The following is a 22239-nucleotide window of genomic DNA, read 5'->3' as shown; positions in this document are numbered from 1 at the left end:
CAACCAACAGCATACAACAAACAGCCTACAACCAACAACCAACAGCCTACAACCAACAGCCTACAACCAACAACTAACAGCCCGCAGCCAACAGCCTGCAACCAACAGCCAACAGCCTACAACCAACAACCTAAAACGAACAACCAACAGCCTACAGCCTGCCGCCAACAGCCTACAGCAAACAGCCTGCAACCAACATCCTACAATCAAGAGTCTGCAACCTACAACTAACAGCCTAATCAACAAGCAACAGCCGACAACCAACAACCAACACCCTACAAACAACAACCAACAGCATGCGACCAACAGCCAACAGCCGACAACCAACAGCCTACAACCAACAGCCTGCGACCAACAGCCAACAGCCTACAACCAACAACCAACAGCTGACAACCAACAGCCTACAACCAACAACCTGCGACCAACAGCCAACAGCCTACAACCAACAACCAGCAGCCTGCAACTAACAGCCAACAACCAACAACCAACAGCCTACAACCAACAGCCAACAGCCTACAACCAACAACCAACAGCCTACAACCAACAGCCTGCAACCAACAGCCAACAGCCTGCAACCAACAGCCTACAGCCAACAGCCTACAACCAACAAACACCAGCCTGCAACCAACAGCCAACAACCTGCAACCAACAGCCTACAGCCAACAGCCTACAACCAACAAACACCAGCCTGCAACCAACAGCCAACAACCTACAACCAACAACCTAAAACCAACAACCAACAACCAACAGTCTGCAACCAACAGCCTACAACCAACAGCCTGCAACCAACAGCCAACAGCCTACAATCAACAACCAACAGCCTGCAAACAACAGCCAACAGCCTACAACCAACAGCTTATAACCAACAGCCTGCAACCAACAGCCTACACCCAACAGCTACAATCAACAACCAACAACCTGCAACCAACAGCCTACAACCAACCACCAACAGCCTGTAGCCAACAGTCTAGAACCAACAACCAACAGCCTGCAACCAATAATCAACAGCCTGCAACCAACAGCCTACAACCAACAACCAACAGCCTGCAACCAACAGCCTACAACCAATAGCCTACAGCTGACAACCAACAGCCTGCAACCACCAGCCTATAACCAACAACCAACAGCATACAACGAACAGCCTACAACCAACAACCAACAGCCTACAACCAACAACTAACAGCCTGCAGCCAACAGCCTGCAACCAACAGCCAACAGCCTACAACCAACAACCTAAAACGAACAACCAACAGCTGACAACCAACAGCCAACAGCCTGCCACCAACAGCCTACAACAAACAGCCTGCAACCAACATCCTACAATCAAGAGTCTGCAACCTACAACTAACAGCGAACAGTCTACAGCCAACAGCCTAACCAACAAGCGACAGCCGACAACCAACAGCCTACAACCAACAGCCTGCAACCAACAACCAACAGCCTGCAACCAGCAGCCTGAAACCAACAACCAACAGCCTGCAACCAACAGCCAACAGCCTGCAACCAACAGCCTGAAACCAACAACCAACAGCCTACAACCAACAAACAACAGCCTGCAACCAACACACTCCAACCAACAGACTACAGCCAACAGCCTGCCACCAACAGCCTACAACCAACATCTGACAACCAACAGCCAACAGCCTACAACCAACAGCTAACAGCCTACAACCAACAGCCTTCAACCAACAGCTACAAACAATAGGCTGAAACCTACAACCAAAAGCCTACAATCACCAACCAACAGCCTGCAACCAGCAGCCTCCAACCAACAACCAACAGCCTGTAGCCAACAGCCTATAACCAACAACCAACAGCCTATAAACAACCACCAACAGCCTACAACCAACAACCAACAGCCTGCAACCAACAGCCTACAGCCGACAACCAACAGCCTGCAACCAACAACCAACAGCCTGCATCCAACAGCCAACAGCCTATAACCAACAACCAACAGCCTACAACAAACAGCCTACAACCAACAACCAACAGCCTGCATCCAACAACTAACAGCCTACAGCCAACAGCTGGCAACCAACAGCCAACAGCCTGCAACCAACAGCCTACAACTAACAGCCTGCAACCAACACACTCCAACCAACAGACTACAGCCAACAGCCTGCCACCAACAGCCTACAACCAACAGCCTGCAACCAAGAGCCAACAGACTACAACCAGCCTGCAACAACAGCCTGCAACCAACATCCTACAATCAAGAGTCTGCAACCTACAACCAACAACGATCAGTCTACAACCAACAGCCAACAGCCTACAACCAACAATCATCAGCCTGCAACCAACAGCCTACAACCAACAGCCTGCAACCAATGGCCTACAGCCTACAACCAACAGCCTGCAACCACTAGCCTATAACCAATAACCAACAGCCTACAATCAACAACCAACACCCTACAACCAACAGCCCACAACCAACAACCAACAGCCTGCATCCAACAGCCTACAACCAACAACTAACAGCCTACAGCCAACAGCCGAGAACCAACAGCCTACAACCAACAACCAACAGCCTGCAACCAACAGCCTACAACCAACAACCAACAGCCTGCAACCAACAGCCTACAACCAACAACCAACAGCCTGCGACCAACATCCAACAGCCTGCAACCAACAGCCTACAACCAACAACCAACAGCCTGCAACCAACATCCTACAACCAAAAAACAACAACCTGCAACCAACAGCCAACAGCCTGTGACCAACAGCCAACAGCCTACAAACAACAACCAACAGCCTGCAACTAACAGCCTACAACCAACAGCCTGCAACCAACACACTACAACCAACAGACTACAGCCAACAGCTACAACCAACAGCCTGCAACCAACAGCCAACAGCTCACAACCAACAAATACAAACAACAGCCTGAAACCTACAACCAACAGTCTGCAACCAACAATCAACAGCCTGCAACCAACAGCCTACAACCAAAAGCCTACAATCAACAACCAACAGCCTGCAACCAGCAGCCTAAAACCAACAGCTTGTTGCCAACAGCCTACAACCAACAACCAACAGCTTGTTGCCAACAGCCTACAACCAACAACCAACAGCCTACAACCAACAACCAATAGCCTGCAACCAACAGCCTACAACCGACAACCAACAGCCTGCAACCAACAACCAACAGCCTGCATCCAACAACTAACTGTCTACAGCCATCAGCCTGCAACCAACAGCCAACAGCCTACAACCAACAACCAACAGCCTAAAACTAACACCCTGCAACCAACACACTCCAACCAACAGACTACAGCCAACAGCCTGCCGCCAACAGCCTACAACCAACAGCCTGCAACTAACAGCCAACAGACTACAACCAACAGCCTACAACCAGCAGCCTGCAACCAACATCCTACAATCAAGAGTCTGCAACCTACAACCAACAACGAACAGACTACAACCAACAGCCAACAGCCTACAACAACCTCCTACAACCAACAATCATCAGCCTGCAACCAACAGCATACAACCAACAGCCTATAACCAACAACCAACAGCCTGAAGCCAACAGCCTACAACCAACAGCCTGCAACCAACAGCCTACAAGCAACAGCCTACAACCAACGGCCTACAGTAAACAACCAACAGCCTGCACCCAACAACCAACAGCCTGCATCCAACAGCCTACAACTAACAACTAACAGCCTACAGCCAACAGCCTACAGCCAACAGCCGACAACCAACAGCCTACAACCAACAACCAACAGCCTACAACTAACAGCCTGCAACCAACACACTCCAACCAACAGACTACAGCCAACAGCTACAACCAACAGCCTGCAACCAACAGCCAACAGCCCACAACCAACAAATACAAACAACAGCCTGAAACCTACAACCAACAGTCTACAACCAACAATCAACAGCCTGCAACCAACAGCCTACAACCAAAAGCCTACAATCAACAACCAACAGCCTGCAACCAGCAGCCTACAACCAACCGCTTGTTGCCAACAGCCTACAACCAACAACCAATAGCTTGTTGCCAACAGCCTACAACCAACAACCAACAGCCTACAACCAACAACCAATAGCCTGCAACCAACAGCCTACAGCCGACAACCAACAGCCTGCAACCAACAACCAACAGTCTGCACCCAACAGCCAACAGCCTATAACCAACAACCAACAGCCTGCAACCAACAGCCAACAGCCTACAACCAACAACCAACAGCCTGCAACCAACAGCCTAAAACTAACAGCCTGCAACCAACACACTCCAACCAACAGACTACAGCCAACAGCCTGCCGCCAACAGCCTACAACCAACAGCCTGCAACCAACAGCCAACAGACTACAACCAGCAGCCTACAACCAACAGCCTGCAACCAACATCCTACAATCAAGAGTCTGCAACCTACAACCAACAACGAACAGTCTACAACCAACAGCCAACAGCCTACAACAACCTCCTACAAACAACAATCATCAGCCTGCAACCAACTGCATACAACCAACAGCCTACAACCAACAACCAACAGCCTGAAGCCAACAGCCTACAACCAACAGCCTGCAACCAACAGCCTACAAGCAACAGCCTGCAACCAACAGCCTACAGCCGACAACCAACAGCCTGCAACCAACAACCAACAGCCTGCATCCAACAGCCAACAGCCTATAACCAACAACCAACAGCCTACAACAAACAGCCTACAACCAACAACCAACAGCCTGCATCCAACAACTAACAGCCTACAGCCAACAGCCGGCAACCAACAGCCAACAGCCTGCAACCAACAGCCTACAACTAACAGCCTGCAACCAACACACTCCAACCAACAGACTACAGCCAACAGCCTGCCACCAACAGCCTACAACCAACAGCCTGCAACCAAGAGCCAACAGACTACAACCAGCCTGCAACAACAGCCTGCAACCAACATCCTACAATCAAGAGTCTGCAACCTACAACCAACAACGATCAGTCTACAACCAACAGCCAACAGCCTACAACCAACAATCATCAGCCTGCAACCAACAGCCTACAACCAACAGCCTGCAACCAATGGCCTACAGCCTACAACCAACAGCCTGCAACCACTAGCCTATAACCAATAACCAACAGCCTACAATCAACAACCAACACCCTACAACCAACAGCCCACAACCAACAACCAACAGCCTGCATCCAACAGCCTACAACCAACAACTAACAGCCTACAGCCAACAGCCGAGAACCAACAGCCTACAACCAACAACCAACAGCCTGCAACCAACAGCCTACAACCAACAACCAACAGCCTGCAACCAACAGCCTACAACCAACAACCAACAGCCTGCGACCAACATCCAACAGCCTGCAACCAACAGCCTACAACCAACAACCAACAGCCTGCAACCAACATCCTACAACCAAAAAACAACAACCTGCAACTAACAGCCAACAGCCTGTGACCAACAGCCAACAGCCTACAAACAACAACCAACAGCCTGCAACTAACAGCCTACAACCAACAGCCTGCAACCAACACACTACAACCAACAGACTACAGCCAACAGCTACAACCAACAGCCTGCAACCAACAGCCAACAGCTCACAACCAACAAATACAAACAACAGCCTGAAACCTACAACCAACAGTCTACAACCAACAATCAACAGCCTGCAACCAACAGCCTACAACCAAAAGCCTACAATCAACAACCAACAGCCTGCAACCAGCAGCCTAAAACCAACAGCTTGTTGCCAACAGCCTACAACCAACAACCAACAGCTTGTTGCCAACAGCCTACAACCAACAACCAACAGCCTACAACCAACAACCAATAGCCTGCAACCAACAGCCTACAACCGACAACCAACAGCCTGCAACCAACAACCAACAGTCTGCACCCAACAGCCTACAACCAACAACCAACAGCCTACAACCAACAACCAACAGCCTGCATCCAACAACTAACTGTCTACAGCCATCAGCCTGCAACCAACAGCCAACAGCCTACAACCAACAACCAACAGCCTGCAACCAACAGCCTAAAACTAACACCCTGCAACCAACACACTCCAACCAACAGACTACAGCCAACAGCCTGCCGCCAACAGCCTACAACCAACAGCCTGCAACTAACAGCCAACAGACTACAACCAACAGCCTACAACCAGCAGCCTGCAACCAACATCCTACAATCAAGAGTCTGCAACCTACAACCAACAACGAACAGACTACAACCAACAGCCAACAGCCTACAACAACCTCCTACAACCAACAATCATCAGCCTGCAACCAACAGCATACAACCAACAGCCTACAACCAACAACCAACAGCCTGAAGCCAACAGCCTACAACCAACAGCCTGCAACCAACAGCCTACAAGCAACAGCCTACAACCAACGGCCTACAGTAAACAACCAACAGCCTGCACCCAACAACCAACAGCCTGCATCCAACAGCCTACAACTAACAACTAACAGCCTACAGCCAACAGCCTACAGCCAACAGCCGACAACCAACAGCCTACAACCAACAACCAACAGCCTACAACTAACAGCCTGCAACCAACACACTCCAACCAACAGACTACAGCCAACAGCTACAACCAACAGCCTGCAACCAACAGCCAACAGCCCACAACCAACAAATACAAACAACAGCCTGAAACCTACAACCAACAGTCTACAACCAACAATCAACAGCCTGCAACCAACAGCCTACAACCAAAAGCCTACAATCAACAACCAACAGCCTGCAACCAGCAGCCTACAACCAACCGCTTGTTGCCAACAGCCTACAACCAACAACCAATAGCTTGTTGCCAACAGCCTACAACCAACAACCAACAGCCTACAACCAACAACCAATAGCCTGCAACCAACAGCCTACAGCCGACAACCAACAGCCTGCAACCAACAACCAACAGTCTGCACCCAACAGCCAACAGCCTATAACCAACAACCAACAGCCTGCAACCAACAGCCAACAGCCTACAACCAACAACCAACAGCCTGCAACCAACACACTCCAACCAACAGACTACAGCCAACAGCCTGCCACCAACAGCCTACAACCAACAGCCTGCAACCAAGAGCCAACAGACTACAACCAGCCTGCAACAACAGCCTGCAACCAACATCCTACAATCAAGAGTCTGCAACCTACAACCAACAACGATCAGTCTACAACCAACAGCCAACAGCCTACAACCAACAATCATCAGCCTGCAACCAACAGCCTACAACCAACAGCCTGCAACCAATGGCCTACAGCCTACAACCAACAGCCTGCAACCACTAGCCTATAACCAATAACCAACAGCCTACAATCAACAACCAACACCCTACAACCAACAGCCCACAACCAACAACCAACAGCCTGCATCCAACAGCCTACAACCAACAACTAACAGCCTACAGCCAACAGCCGAGAACCAACAGCCTACAACCAACAACCAACAGCCTGCAACCAACAGCCTACAACCAACAACCAACAGCCTGCAACCAACAGCCTACAACCAACAACCAACAGCCTGCATCCAACAACTAACTGCCTACAGCCAACAGCCTGCAACCAACAGCCAACAGCCTACAACCAACAACCAACAGCCTGCAACCAACAGCCTAAAACTAACAGCCTGCAACCAATACACTCCAACCAACAGACTACAGCCAACAGCCTGCCGCCAACAGCCTACAACCAACAGCCTGCAACCAACAGCCAACAGACTACAACCAACAGCCTGCAACCAACATCCTACAATCAAGAGTCTGCAACCTACAACCAACAACGAACAGTCTACAACCAACAGCCAACAGCCGACAACAACCTCCTACAAACAACAATCATCAGCCTGCAACCAACTGCATACAACCAACAGCCTACAACCAACAACCAACAGCCTGAAGCCAACAGCCTACAACCAACAGCCTGCAACCAACAGCCTACAAGCAACAGCCTGCAACCAACAGCCAACATCCTACAACCAACAGCCTACAAGCAACAGCCTACAACCAACGGCCTACAGTAAACAACCAACAGCCTGCAACCACCAGCCTATAACCAACAACCAACAGCCCACAACCAACAACCAACATCCTGCATCCAACAGCCTACAACTAACAACTAACAGCCTACAGCCAACAGCCGACAACCAACAGCCTACAACCAACAACCAACAGCCTGCAACCAACAGCCTACAACTAACAGCCGGCAACCAACACACTCCAACCAACAGACTCCAGCCAACAGCCTGCCACCAACTGCCTACAACCAACAGCCCACAACCAACAGCCGACAACCAACAGCCTGCAACCAACAGCCTGCAACCAACAGCCTACAACCAACAGCCTACAACCAAAGGCCGACAGTCAACAACCAACAGCCTGCAACCACCAGCCTATAACCAACAACCAACAGCCCACAACCAACAACCAACAGCCTGCATCCAACAGCCTACAACCAACAACTAACAGCATACGGCCAACAGCCGACAACCAACAGCCTACAAACAATAACCAACCGCCTGAAGCCAACAGCCTACAACCAACAGCCTGCAACCAACAGCCTACAATCAACAGCCTGCAACCAACAGCCAACAGCCTACAACCAACAACCAACAGCCTGCAACCAACAGCCTAAAACTAACAGCCTGCAACCAACACACTCCAACCAACAGACTACAGCCAACAGCCTGCCGCCAACAGCCTACAACCAACAGCATGCAACCAACAGCCAACAGACTACAACCAGCAGCCTACAACCAACAGCCTGCAACCAACATCCTACAATCAAGAGTCTGCAACCTACAACCAACAACGAACAGACTACAACCAACAGCCAACAGCCTACAACAACCTCCTACAACCAACAATCATCAGCCTGCAACCAACAGCCTGAAGCCAACAGCCTACAACCAACAGCCTGCAACCAACAGCCTACAAGCAACAGCCTACAACCAACAGCCTACAGTAAACAACCAACAGCCTGCAACCACCAGCCTACAACCTACAACCAACAGCCTGCAACCAACAGCCTAGAACCAACAGCCTGCAACCAACAACCAACAGCCTGCTACCAACCGCCTACAACCAACAGCCAACCGCCAACAGCCTACAACCAACAGCCTACAACCAACAGCCAACAGCCTAAAACCAACAGTCTACAACCAACAGCCAACAGCCTGAAACCAACAGCCTACAACCAACAACCAACAGCATACAACCAAGAGCCAACAAACTACAACCAACAACCAACAGATGACAACCAACAGAGTACAACAAACAGACTGCAACCAACAACCTTCAACCAACAGCCTACAACCAACAACCAACAGTCTACAACCAACAGCCAACGGCCTACAACCAACAACTAACAGCTTACAACCAACTATCAACAGCTACAATCAACAGCCTACAACCAACAGCCTGCAACCAACCGCCTACAACCAACAGCCAACAACCAACAGCCAACAGCCTACAACCAACAGCCTACAACCAACAACCAAAAGCCTACAACCAACAGCCTGCAACCAACCGCCTATAACCAAAAGCCTACAACCAACAGCCAACAGGCAACAACCAACAGCCTACAACCAACAGACTGCAACCAACAGCCAACAGCCTACAATCAACAGCCTACAACCAACGACCAACAGCCAACAACCAACAGCCTACAGCCAACAGCCTGCAACCAACAGCCTACAACCAACAACCAACAGCCTACAACCAATAGCCTGCAGCCAACAACCAACAGCCTGCAACCAACAGCCAACTGCCTACAACTGAAAACCAACAGCCTGCAACCACCAGCCTACAACCAACAACCAACAGCCTACAACGAACAACCTACAACCAGCAGCCAACAGCCTACAACCAACAACCAACGGCCTGCAACCAACAGCCAACAGCCTACAACCAACAGCCAACGGCCTACAACCAACAGCCTAAAACAAACAGCGAACAACCAGCAGCCAACAGCCTACAACCAACAGCCAACAGCCTGCAACCAACAGCCAACAGCCTGCAACCAATAGCCAACAGCCAACAACCAACAGCCAACAGCCTACAACCAATAGTCAACAGCCTGCAACCAACAGCCAACAACCAACAGCCAACAACCAATAACCAACAGCCAACAGCCTACAACCAACAGCCAACAACCAACAGCCAATAGCCTATAGCCAACAACCTACAACCAAGAGCCAACAACCAACAACCAACAGCCTGAAACCTACAACCAACAGCCTACAACCAACAGCCAACAGCCTACAAAGTTATTATCTTAAAATTGACTGTTTAGTGACCAGCATCAACTCAACAGTTCCCTGTAACTGTTCAACTGAAGGGACTTCCTGAATATCATTTTGGAAATGTTGTCTTTCTGGACTCCTCTATTCTCCGTCTGTGTGTTGTGTTACTGTTTCCTCTTGTAAGTGGTAATTCATAAACTCACACAATTTATTAATTCAACAGAGCCTGGTTAAATTGCTCCTGGCTGGAGAGGGAAGCTGTCCAGAGCAAATTGCACACCAAGGTCTCTTTGTTCAGCAACACTCCCTAGGACCTTACCATTAAGTGTATAAATCCTGCTAAGATTTGCTTTCCCAAAATGCAGCACCTCGCATTTATCTGAATTAAACTCCATCTGCCACTTCTCAGCCCATTGGCCCATCTGGTCCAGATCCTGTTGTAATCTGAGGTAACCCTCTTCGCTGTCCACTACACCTCCAATTTTGGGGTCATCTGCAAACTCACTAACTGTACCTCTTATGTTTGCATCCAAATCATTTATGTAAATGATGAAAAGTAGTGGGCCCAGCATCGATCCTTGTGGCACTCCACTGTTCGCAGGCCTCCAGTCTGAAAAACAACCCTCCACCACCACCCTCTGTCTTCTACCTTTGAGCCAGTTCTGTAACCAAATGGCTAGTTCTCCCTGTATTCCATGAGATCTAACCTTGTTAACCAGTCTCCCATGGGGAACCTTGTCGAATGCCTTACTGAAGTCCGTATAGATCACATCGACTGCTCTGCCCTCATCAATCTTCTTTGTTACTTCTTCAAAAAAACTCAATCAAGTTTGTGAGACATGATTTCCCATGCACAAAGCCATGTTGACTATCCCAAATCAGTCCTTGCCTTTCCAAATACACAACTTGCCCACCACCGATGTCAGGCTCACCGGTCTATAGATCCCTGGCTTGTCTTTACTGCCCTTCTTAAACAGTGGCACCACGTTTGCCAACCTCTCGCCTTCCGGCACCTCACCTGTGACTATCGATGATACAAATATCTCAGCAAGAGGCCCAGCAATCACTTCCCTGGCTTCCCATAGAGTTCTAGGGTACAACTGATCAGGTCCTGTGAGACAGGGAAGAGAAGAGTGATAGATGGATTGTGAGAGAGGGAAGGAGAGAGGGAGATAGAGAGACGAGGAGAGCAGTAACATGGGTCTGGGGGTGAGTGTGTATTGAGGGTGGGAGTGGGGGAACAGGAATGTGAAGGTGAGGGGAGGGGCGTGGGGATGAGGGTGGGGAGGGGTACTAGGAAACAGGGATTATGGGGAGGCGAGATGTGTCACTGGTCAGTGTGCAGGAGTTAGGTCGGAACCACAGGCACAGGAAGAGTTAAATACAATCTGGTACCTTTTACATTGCCAGCTGCCAGTGTAGACTTGGCCCAGAATAACGGACAGGATTCTGTGTGCCTCGAGAGAATAAGGGTCATTGTGGTATCGTTATTTTTAGGCTCTTTAATTAGTCAGGGTCCCAGAGCCTCATGGATTGCGATTGGAGGAGGGAGGTGGGGGGTAGGGATACCATCGTTTCCAGTTGGACTCGAGGAAGTCTGACCTCTAACCCCACTCCAGGGAGGTCACCTTTCCTGAAGAATCAGAGATGGATTCAGGAACGCAGTCCAGATCAACCAATTCCTGAACACAGCGACATTCCAGCTTTCACATATCAGCCATTGTTCAGTCTGTCTCTCTCCCTGTCTCCCTCTCACATTGTGGTCAGAACTTAAGTACAACATCCAGACTGACCTAGTATGGTCAGTGCTGAGGGAGTGGGCACTGTCGGAGGGTCAGTGCTGAGGGAGTGGGCACTGTCGGAGGGTCAGTGCTGAGGGAGTGGGCACTGTCGGAGGGTCAGTGCTGAGGGAGTGGGCACTGTCGGAGGGTCAGTGCTGAAGGAGTGCCGCACTGTCGGAGGGTCAGTACTCAGGGAGTGCCGCACTGTTGGAGGGTCAGTGCTGAGGGAGTGCCGCACTGTCGGAGGGTCAGTGCCGAGGGAGCGGGCACTGTCGGAGGGTCAGTGCCGAGGGAACGCCGCACTGTCGGAGGGTCAGTGTTGAGGAAGTGCCGCATTGTTGGGGGGTCAGTGCTGAGGGAGCGGACATGTCGGGGGGTTCAGTGCTGAGGGAGTGAGCACTGTCGGAGGGTCAGTGCTGAGGAAGGTCCGCACTGACGGAGGGTAAGAGCTGAGGGAGCACCGCACTGTCAGAGGGTCAGTGCTGAGGGAGTGCCGCACTGTCGGAGGGTCAGTGCTGAGGGAGTGGGCACTGTCGGAGGGTCAGTGCCGAGGGAGCGGGCACTGTCGGAGGGTCAGTGCCGAGGGAACGCCGCACTGTCGGAGGGTCAGTGTTGAGGAAGTGCCGCATTGTTGGGGGGTCAGTGCTGAGGGAGCGGACATGTCGGGGGGTTCAGTGCTGAGGGAGTGAGCACTGTCGGAGGGTCAGTGCTGAGGAAGGTCCGCACTGACGGAGGGTAAGAGCTGAGGGAGCACCGCACTGTCAGAGGGTCAGTGCTGAGGGAGTGCCGCACTGTCGGAGGGTCAGTGCTGAGGGAGTGCCGCACTGTCAGAGGGTCAGTGCTAAGGGAGTGCCGCACTGTCAGAGGGTCAGTGCTGAGGGCAGTGGGCACTGTCGAAGGGTCAGTGCTAAGGGAGTGCCGCACTGTCAGAGGGTCAGTGCTGAGGGAGTATCACACTGTCGGAGGGTCAGTGTTGAGGGAGCACTGCACTGTCGGAGGGTCAGTGCTGAAGAAAAGCCGCACTGTCAGAGGGTCAGTGCTGAGGGAGTGGGCACTGTCAGAGGGTCAGTGCTGAGGGAGTATCACACTGTCAGAGGGTCAGTGTTGAGGGAGCACTGCACTGTCGGAGGGTCAGTGCTGAGGAATAGCCGCACTGTCAGAGGGTCAGTGTGGAGGGAGTGGGCACTGTCAAAGGGTCAGTGCTGAGGGAGTGTCGCACTGTCGGAGGGTCAGTGCTGAGGGAGTGCCGCACTGTCAGAGGGTCAGTGCTAAGGGAGAGCTGCACTGTCAGAGGGTCAGTGCTGAGGGCAGTGGGCACTGTCGAAGGGTCAGTGCTGAGGGAGTGCCGCACTGTCAGAGGGTCAGTGCTGAGGGAGTATCACACTGTCGGAGGGTCAGTGTTGAGGGAGCACTGCACTGTCGGAGGGTCAGTGCTGAGGGAAAGCCGCACTGTCAGAGGGTCAGTGCTGAGGGAGTGGGCACTGTCAGAGGGTCAGTGCTGAGGAAGTGCCGCACTGTCGGAGGGTCAGTGCTGAGGGAGTGGGCACTGTCAGAGGGTCAGTGCTAAGGGAGTGCCGCACTGTCAGAGGGTCAGTGCTGAGGGAGTGACGCACTGTCGGAGGGTAAGTGCTGAGGGAGTGCCGCACTGTCAGAGGGTCAGTGCTGAGGGAGTGCCGCACTGTCAGAGGGTCAGTGCTAAGGGAGAGCTGCACTGTCAGAGGGTCAGTGCTGAGGGCAGTGGGCACTGTCGAAGGGTCAGTGCTGAGGGAGTGCCGCACTGTCAGAGGGTCAGTGCTGAGGGAGTATCACACTGTCGGAGGGTCAGTGTTGAGGGAGCACTGCACTGTCGGAGGGTCAGTGCTGAGGGAAAGCCGCACTGTCAGAGGGTCAGTGCTGAGGGAGTGCCGCACTGTCGGAGGGTCAGTGCTGAGGGAGCGGGCCCTGTCGGAGGGTCAGTGCTGAGGGAGCATCACACTGTCAGATGGTCAGTGCTGAGGGAGTGTCGCACTGTCAGAGGGTCAGTGCTGAGGGAGTGCCGCACTGTCAAAGGGTCAGTGCTGAGGGAGTGTCGCACTGTCGGACGGTCAGTGCTGAGGGAGTGCCGCACTATCAGAGGGTCAGTGCTGAGGGAGAGCTGCACTGTCAGAGGGTCAGTGCTGAGGGCAGTGGGCACTGTCGAAGGGTCAGTGCTGAGGGAGTGCCGCACTGTCAGAGGGTCAGGGCTGAGGGAGTATCACACTGTCGGAGGGTCAGTGTTGAGGGAGCACTGCACTGTCGGAGGGTCAGTGCTGAAGAAAAGCCGCACTGTCAGAGGGTCAGTGCTGAGGGAGTGGGCACTGTCAGAGGGTCAGTGCTGAGGGAGTATCACACTGTCAGAGGGTCAGTGTTGAGGGAGCACTGCACTGTCGGAGGGTCAGTGCTGAGGAAAAGCCGCACTGTCAGAGGGTCAGTGTGGAGGGAGTGGGCACTGTCAAAGGGTCAGTGCTGAGGGAGTGTCGCACTGTCGGAGGGTCAGTGCTGAGGGAGTGCCGCACTGTCAGAGGGTCAGTGCTAAGGGAGAGCTGCACTGTCAGAGGGTCAGTGCTGAGGGCAGTGGGCACTGTCGAAGGGTCAGTGCTGAGGGAGTGCCGCACTGTCAGAGGGTCAGTGCTGAGGGAGTATCACACTGTCGGAGGGTCAGTGTTGAGGGAGCACTGCACTGTCGGAGGGTCAGTGCTGAGGGAAAGCCGCACTGTCAGAGGGTCAGTGCTGAGGGAGTGGGCACTGTCAGAGGGTCAGTGCTGAGGAAGTGCCGCACTGTCGGAGGGTCAGTGCTGAGGGAGTGGGCACTGTCAGAGGGTCAGTGCTAAGGGAGTGCCGCACTGTCAGAGGGTCAGTGCTGAGGGAGTGACGCACTGTCGGAGGGTAAGTGCTGAGGGAGTGCCGCACTGTCAGAGGGTCAGTGCTGAGGGAGTGCCGCACTGTTGGAGGGTCAGTGCTGACGGAGTGCCGCACTGTCAGAGGGTCAGTGCTGAGGGAGTGCTGCACTGTCAGAGGGTCAGTACTGAGGGAGTGCCGCACTGTCAGAGGGTCAGTGCTGTGGGAGCGCCGCACTGTCGGAGGGTCAGTGCGGAGGGAGTGGGCACTGTCAAAGGGTCAGTGCTGAGGGAGTGTCGCACTGTCGGAGGGTCAGTGCTTAGGCAGTGCCGCACTGTCAGAGGGTCAGTGCTGAGGGAGAGCTGCACTGTCAGAGGGTCAGTGCTGAGGGCAGTAGGCACTGTCGAAGGGTCAGTGCTGAGGGAGTGCCGCACTGTCAGAGGGTCAGTGCTGAGGGAGTATCACACTGTCGGAGGGTCAGTGTTGAGGGAGCAATGCACTGTCGGAGGGTCAGTGCTGAGGGAAAGCCGCACTGTCAGAGGGTCAGTGCTGAGGGAGTGGGCACTGTCAGAGGGTCAGTGCTGAGGAAGTGCCGCACTGTCAGAGGGTCAGTGCTGAGGGAGTGGGCACTGTCAGAGGGTCAGTGCTGAGGTAGTGCAGCACTGTCGGAGGGTCAGTGCTGAGGGAGTACCGCACTCTCAGAGGGTCAGTGCAGAGGGAGTGCTGCACTGTCAGAGGGTCAGTGCTGAGGGAGTGCCGCACTGTCGGAGGGTCAGTTCCGAGGGAGTGCCGCACTGTCGGAGGGTCAGTGCTGAGGAAATGCCACACTGTCGGAGGGTCAGTGCTGAGGGAGCACCGCACTGTCGGAGGATCAGTGCTGAGGGAGTGCCACACTGTCAGAGGGTCAGTGCTGAGGCAGTGCTGCACTGTCGGAGGGTCAGTGCTGAGGGAGTGCCGCACTGTCGGAGGGTCAGTGCTGAGGGAGTGCCGCACTGTCGGAGGGTCAATGCTGAGGGAGTGCCGCACTGTCGGAGGGTCAGTGCTGAGTGAGAGCTGCACTGTCGGAGGGTCAGTGCTGAGGGAGTGCCGCACTGTCGGAGGGTCAGTGCTGAGGGAGAGCCGCACTGTCCGAGGGTCAGTGCTGAGGGAGTGCCGCACTGTCGGAGGGTCAGTGCTGAGGGAGCGGGCCCTGTCGGAGGGTCAGTGCTGAGGGAGCATCACACTGTCAGATGGTCAGTGCTGAGGGAGTGTCGCACTGTCAGAGGGTCAGTGCTGAGGGAGTGCCGCACTGTCAAAGGGTCAGTGCTGAGGGAGTGTCGCACTGTCGGACGGTCAGTGCTGAGGGAGTGCCGCACTATCAGAGGGTCAGTGCTGAGGGAGAGCTGCACTGTCAGAGGGTCAGTGCTGAGGGCAGTGGGCACTGTCGAAGGGTCAGTGCTGAGGGAGTGCCGCACTGTCAGAGGGTCAGGGCTGAGGGAGTATCACACTGTCGGAGGGTCAGTGTTGAGGGAGCACTGCACTGTCGGAGGGTTGGTGCTGAGGGAGTGCCGCACTGTCGGAGGGTCAGTGCTGAGGGAGTGCCGCACTGTCACAGGGTCAGTGCTGAGGGAGTGCCACACTGTCGGAGGGTCAGTGCTGAGTGAGAGCTGCACTGTCGGAGGGTCAGTGCTGAGTGAGTGCCGCACTGTCAGAGGGTCAGTGCTGAGGGAGTGCCACACTGTCAGAGGGTCAGTGCTGAGGGAGTGCCGCACTGTCAGAGGGTCAGTGCTGAGGGAGAGCCGCACTGTCGGAGGGTCAGTGCTGAGTGAGTGCCGCACTGTCAGAGGGTCAGTGCTGAGGGAGTGCCACACTGTCAGAGGGTCAGTGCTGACGGAGTGCCGCACTGTCAGAGGGTCAGTGCTGAGGGAGTGCCGCACTGTCAGAGGGTCAGTGCTGAGGGAGAGCCGCACTGTCGGAGGGTCAGTGCTGAGGGAGTGCCGCACTGTCAGAGGGTCAGTGCTGAGGGAGAGCCGCACTGTTTATGATTTACTGTGTTGGTGAAGGTGTTAACCTGTAGAGTGCTCTCCTCTTTCAGCGGAACAGGAGAGACCCCATAGACGCAATCGGGCGATGAGCCAAGAGCACTCACCTCATTGATGTAAATAGTTTTCTCAATATCAATCAAGTTTATTCTCAGATAGCTGCTCTGGGATCAAACTGTGTGCACATTGTCCCCCCCTTGTTTGACGGGACTGCAGTATTCCATCCATTAGTTGGGGATGTACGTTGTGGGCATGGGGTTGGAGGCTGCAGCCTGACCAGGACAAACCCAAACCTGGCCGTGTTTCAGCTGACAGCACCTGGCAGGGAATGGGTTAACAGATTCAGGTCTGACTCAGTCTGCTGGCATCTGACAAGGCACAGAATGGTCCACAATAAATCTTCATCTGGTTGACAGGATCAGAGGCTGGGAGTGTTTGTTACAGCAGGCTGGGGAACTGGGGGCGGCGGGGGGGGGTTTGGGTAGAGCAAGTCAGGGGATCGAGCTGATATCTGAGCTCCAGTACCAACCTGTTCCACATCCGTCAAATCCAACATGTTTTCAAACACCGGCAATCACAGGCCTGTCACAGCACTTGGCAAAATCGATAATGGTTCAAACACTCATCCCGCATGATCTCCATTCTGACCCTCACTGGGGTACAGTCCCACACACACTGACCCTCACTGGGGTACAGTCCCACACACACTGACCCTCACTGGGGTACAGTCCCACACACACTGACCCTCACTGGGGTACAGTCCCCCACACACACTGACCCTCACTGGGGTACAGTCCCACACACACTGACCCTCACTGGGGTACAGTCCCACACACACTGACCCTCACTGGGGTACAGTCCCCCACACACACTGACCCTCACTGGGGTACAGTCCCACACACACACTGACCCTCACTGGGGTACAGTCCCCCCCACACATTGACCCTCACTGGGGTACAGTCCCCCCCACACTGACCCTCACTGGGGTACAGTCCCACACACACACTGACCCTCACTGGGATACAATCCCACACACACTGACCCTCACTGGGGTACAGTCCCACACACACTGACCCTCACTGGGGTACAGTCCCCCCCACACTGACCCTCACTGGGGTACAGTCCCCCACACACACTGACCCTCACTGGGGTACAGTCCCCCACACACATTGACCCTCACTGGGGTACAGTCCCCCCCACACTGACCCTCACTGGGGTACAGTCCCACACACACACTGACCCTCACTGGGGTACAGTCACCCCCACACTGACCCTCACTGGGGTACAGTCCCCCCCACACTGACCCTCACTGGGGTACAGTCCCACACACACTGACCCACACTGGGGTACAGTCCCACACACACACTGACCCTCATTGGGGTACAGTCCACCACACACTGACCCTCACTGGGGTACAGTCCCCCACACACTGACCCTCACTGGGGTACAGTCCCACACACACACACTGACCCTCACTGGGGTACAGTCACCCCCACACTGACCCTCACTGGGGTACAGTCGCACACACACATACTGACCCTCATTGGGGTACAGTCCCACACACACACACTGATCCTCACTGGGGTACTGTCCCACACACATACTGACCCTCACTGGGGTACAACCACCCCACACACACACACACACACAGACCCTCACTGAGGTACAGTCCCACAGACACACTGACCCTCACTGGGACACAGTCCCACACACACAGTGACCCTCACTGGGGTACAGACTCCCACACACTGACCCTCACTGGGGTACAGTCCCACACACACTGACCCTCACTGGGGTACAGTCCCCCCCACACTGACCCTCACTGGGGTACAGTCCCCCACACACACTGACCCTCACTGGGGTACAGTCCCCCACACACATTGACCCTCACTGGGGTACAGTCCCCCCCACACTGACCCTCACTGGGGTACAGTCCCACACACACACTGACCCTCACTGGGGTACAGTCACCCCCACACTGACCCTCACTGGGGTACAGTCCCCCCCACACTGACCCTCACTGGGGTACAGTCCCACACACACTGACCCACACTGGGGTACAGTCCCACACACACACTGACCCTCACTGGGGTACAGTCCACCACACACTGACCCTCACTGGGGTACAGTCCCCCACACACTGACCCTCACTGGGGTACAGTCCCCCACACACTGACCCTCACTGGGGTACAGTCCCACACACACACTGACCCTCACTGGGGTACAGTCACCCCCACACTGACCCTCACTGGGGTACAGTCCCCCACACACTGACCCTCACTGGGGTACTGTCCCTCACACACGCTGACCCTCACTGGGGTACAGTCCCCCACACACTGACCCTCACTGGGGTACAGTCCCACACACACGGACCCTAATTGAGGTACAGTCCCACACACACTGACCCTCACTGGGGTACAGTCCCACACACACACACTGACCCTCACTGGGGTACAGTCACGCCCACACTGACCCTCACTGGGGTACAGTCGCACACACACGTACTGACCCTCATTGGGGTACAGTCCCACACACACACACTGATCCTCACTGGGGTACTGTCACACACATACTGACCCTCACTGGGGTACAACCACCCCACACACACACACACACACACAGACCCTCACTGAGGTACAGTCCCACAGACACACTGACCCTCACTGGGGTACAGTCCACCACACACTGACCCTCACTGGGGTACAGTCCCCCACACACTGACCCTCACTGGGGTACAATCCCACACACATACTGACCCTCACTGGGGTACAGTCCCACAGACACTGACCCTCACTGGGGTATAGTCCCTCACACACTAACCCTCACTGGGGTACAGTCCCACACTCACACTGACCTTTACTGGGGTACAGTACCCCACACAGTAACCCTCACTGGGGTACAGTCCTATACACACACTGCACCTCACTGGGGTATAGTCCCACACACACACTGACCCTCACTGGGATACAGTGCCTCACACACAGTAACCCTCACTGGGGTACAGACTCCCACACACTGACTCTCACTGGGGTACAGTCCCACACACACTGACCCTCACTGGGGTACAGTCCCACACACACACTGACCCTCACTGGGGTACAGTCACCCCCACACTGACCCTCACTGGGGTACAGTCCCCCCCACACTGACCCTCACTGGGGTACAGTCCCACACACACTGACCCACACTGGGGTACAGTCCCACACACACACTGACCCTCATTGGGGTACAGTCCACCACACACTGACCCTCACTGGGGTACAGTCCCCCACACACTGACCCTCACTGGGGTACAGTCCCACACACACACACTGACCCTCACTGGGGTACAGTCACCCCCACACTGACCCTCACTGGGGTACAGTCGCACACACACATACTGACCCTCATTGGGGTACAGTCCCACACACACACACTGATCCTCACTGGGGTACTGTCCCACACACATACTGACCCTCACTGGGGTACAACCACCCCACACACACACACACACACAGACCCTCACTGAGGTACAGTCCCACAGACACACTGACCCTCACTGGGACACAGTCCCACACACACAGTGAACCTCACTGGGGTACAGACTCCCACACACTGACCCTCACTGGGGTACAGTCCCACACACACTGACCCTCACTGGGGTACAGTCCCCCCCACACTGACCCTCACTGGGGTACAGTCCCCCACACACACTGACCCTCACTGGGGTACAGTCCCCCACACACATTGACCCTCACTGGGGTACAGTCCCCCCCACACTGACCCTCACTGGGGTACAGTCCCACACACACACTGACCCTCACTGGGGTACAGTCACCCCCACACTGACCCTCACTGGGGTACAGTCCCCCCCACACTGACCCTCACTGGGGTACAGTCCCACACACACTGACCCACACTGGGGTACAGTCCCACACACACACTGACCCTCACTGGGGTACAGTCCACCACACACTGACCCTCACTGGGGTACAGTCCCCCACACACTGACCCTCACTGGGGTACAGTCCCCCACACACTGACCCTCACTGGGGTACAGTCCCACACACACACTGACCCTCACTGGGGTACAGTCACCCCCACACTGACCCTCACTGGGGTACAGTCCCCCCACACACTGACCCTCACTGGGGTACTGTCCCTCACACACGCTGACCCTCACTGGGGTACAGTCCCCCACACACTGACCCTCACTGGGGTACAGTCCCACACACACGGACCCTAATTGAGGTACAGTCCCACACACACTGACCCTCACTGGGGTACAGTCCCACACACACACACTGACCCTCACTGGGGTACAGTCACGCCCACACTGACCCTCACTGGGGTACAGTCGCACACACACGTACTGACCCTCATTGGGGTACAGTCCCACACACACACACTGATCCTCACTGGGGTACTGTCACACACATACTGACCCTCACTGGGGTACAACCACCCCACACACACACACACACACACAGACCCTCACTGAGGTACAGTCCCACAGACACACTGACCCTCACTGGGACACAGTCCCACACACACAGTAACCCGCACTGGGGTACAGACTCCCACACACTGACTCTCACTGGGTGACAGTCCCACACACACTGACCATCACTGGGGTAGTCCCACGCACACACTGACCCTCACTGGGGTACAGTCCCACACACACTGACCCACACTGGGGTACAATCCCACACACACACTGACCCTCATTGGCGTACAGTCCCACACACACTGACCCACACTGGGGTACAATCCCACACACACACTGACCTTCACTGGGGTACAGTCCCACACACACACTGACTCTCATTGGGGTACAGTCACGCACACACACACTGACCCTCACTTGGGTATAGTCCCATACACACATACTGACCCTCACTGGGGTACAGTCCCCCCCCCCCCCCCACCCCACACACACACACACACACACTGACCCTCACTGGGATACAAAACCCCCACACACACGGACCCTCACTGGGGTACAGTCACACTCACACACTGACCCTCACTTGGGTACAGTCCCCCACACACTGACCCTCACTGGGGTACAATCCCACACACACTGACCCTCACTGGGGTACAGTCCTCCACACACTGACCCTCACTGGGGAACAGTCCCACACACACGGACCCTAATTGGGGTACAGTCCCACACACACTGACCCTCACTGTGGTACAGTCCCACACACACACTAACCCTCACTGGGGTACAATCCCACACACACTGACCCTCACTGGGGTACAGTCCCACACACACGGACCCTAATTGGGGTACAGTCCCACACACACTGACCCTCACTGGGGTACAGTCCCACACACACACTGACCCTCATTGGGGTACAGTCCCACACACACTGACCCACACTGGGGAACAATG

The sequence above is a fragment of the Chiloscyllium punctatum genome, chromosome 19 (assembly GCF_047496795.1).
Source record: "Chiloscyllium punctatum isolate Juve2018m chromosome 19, sChiPun1.3, whole genome shotgun sequence".
Taxonomy (NCBI): Eukaryota; Metazoa; Chordata; class Chondrichthyes; order Orectolobiformes; family Hemiscylliidae; genus Chiloscyllium; species Chiloscyllium punctatum.
The sequence above is the reverse complement of the archived record's forward strand: the minus strand, read 5'-3'. Positions refer to the sequence as shown.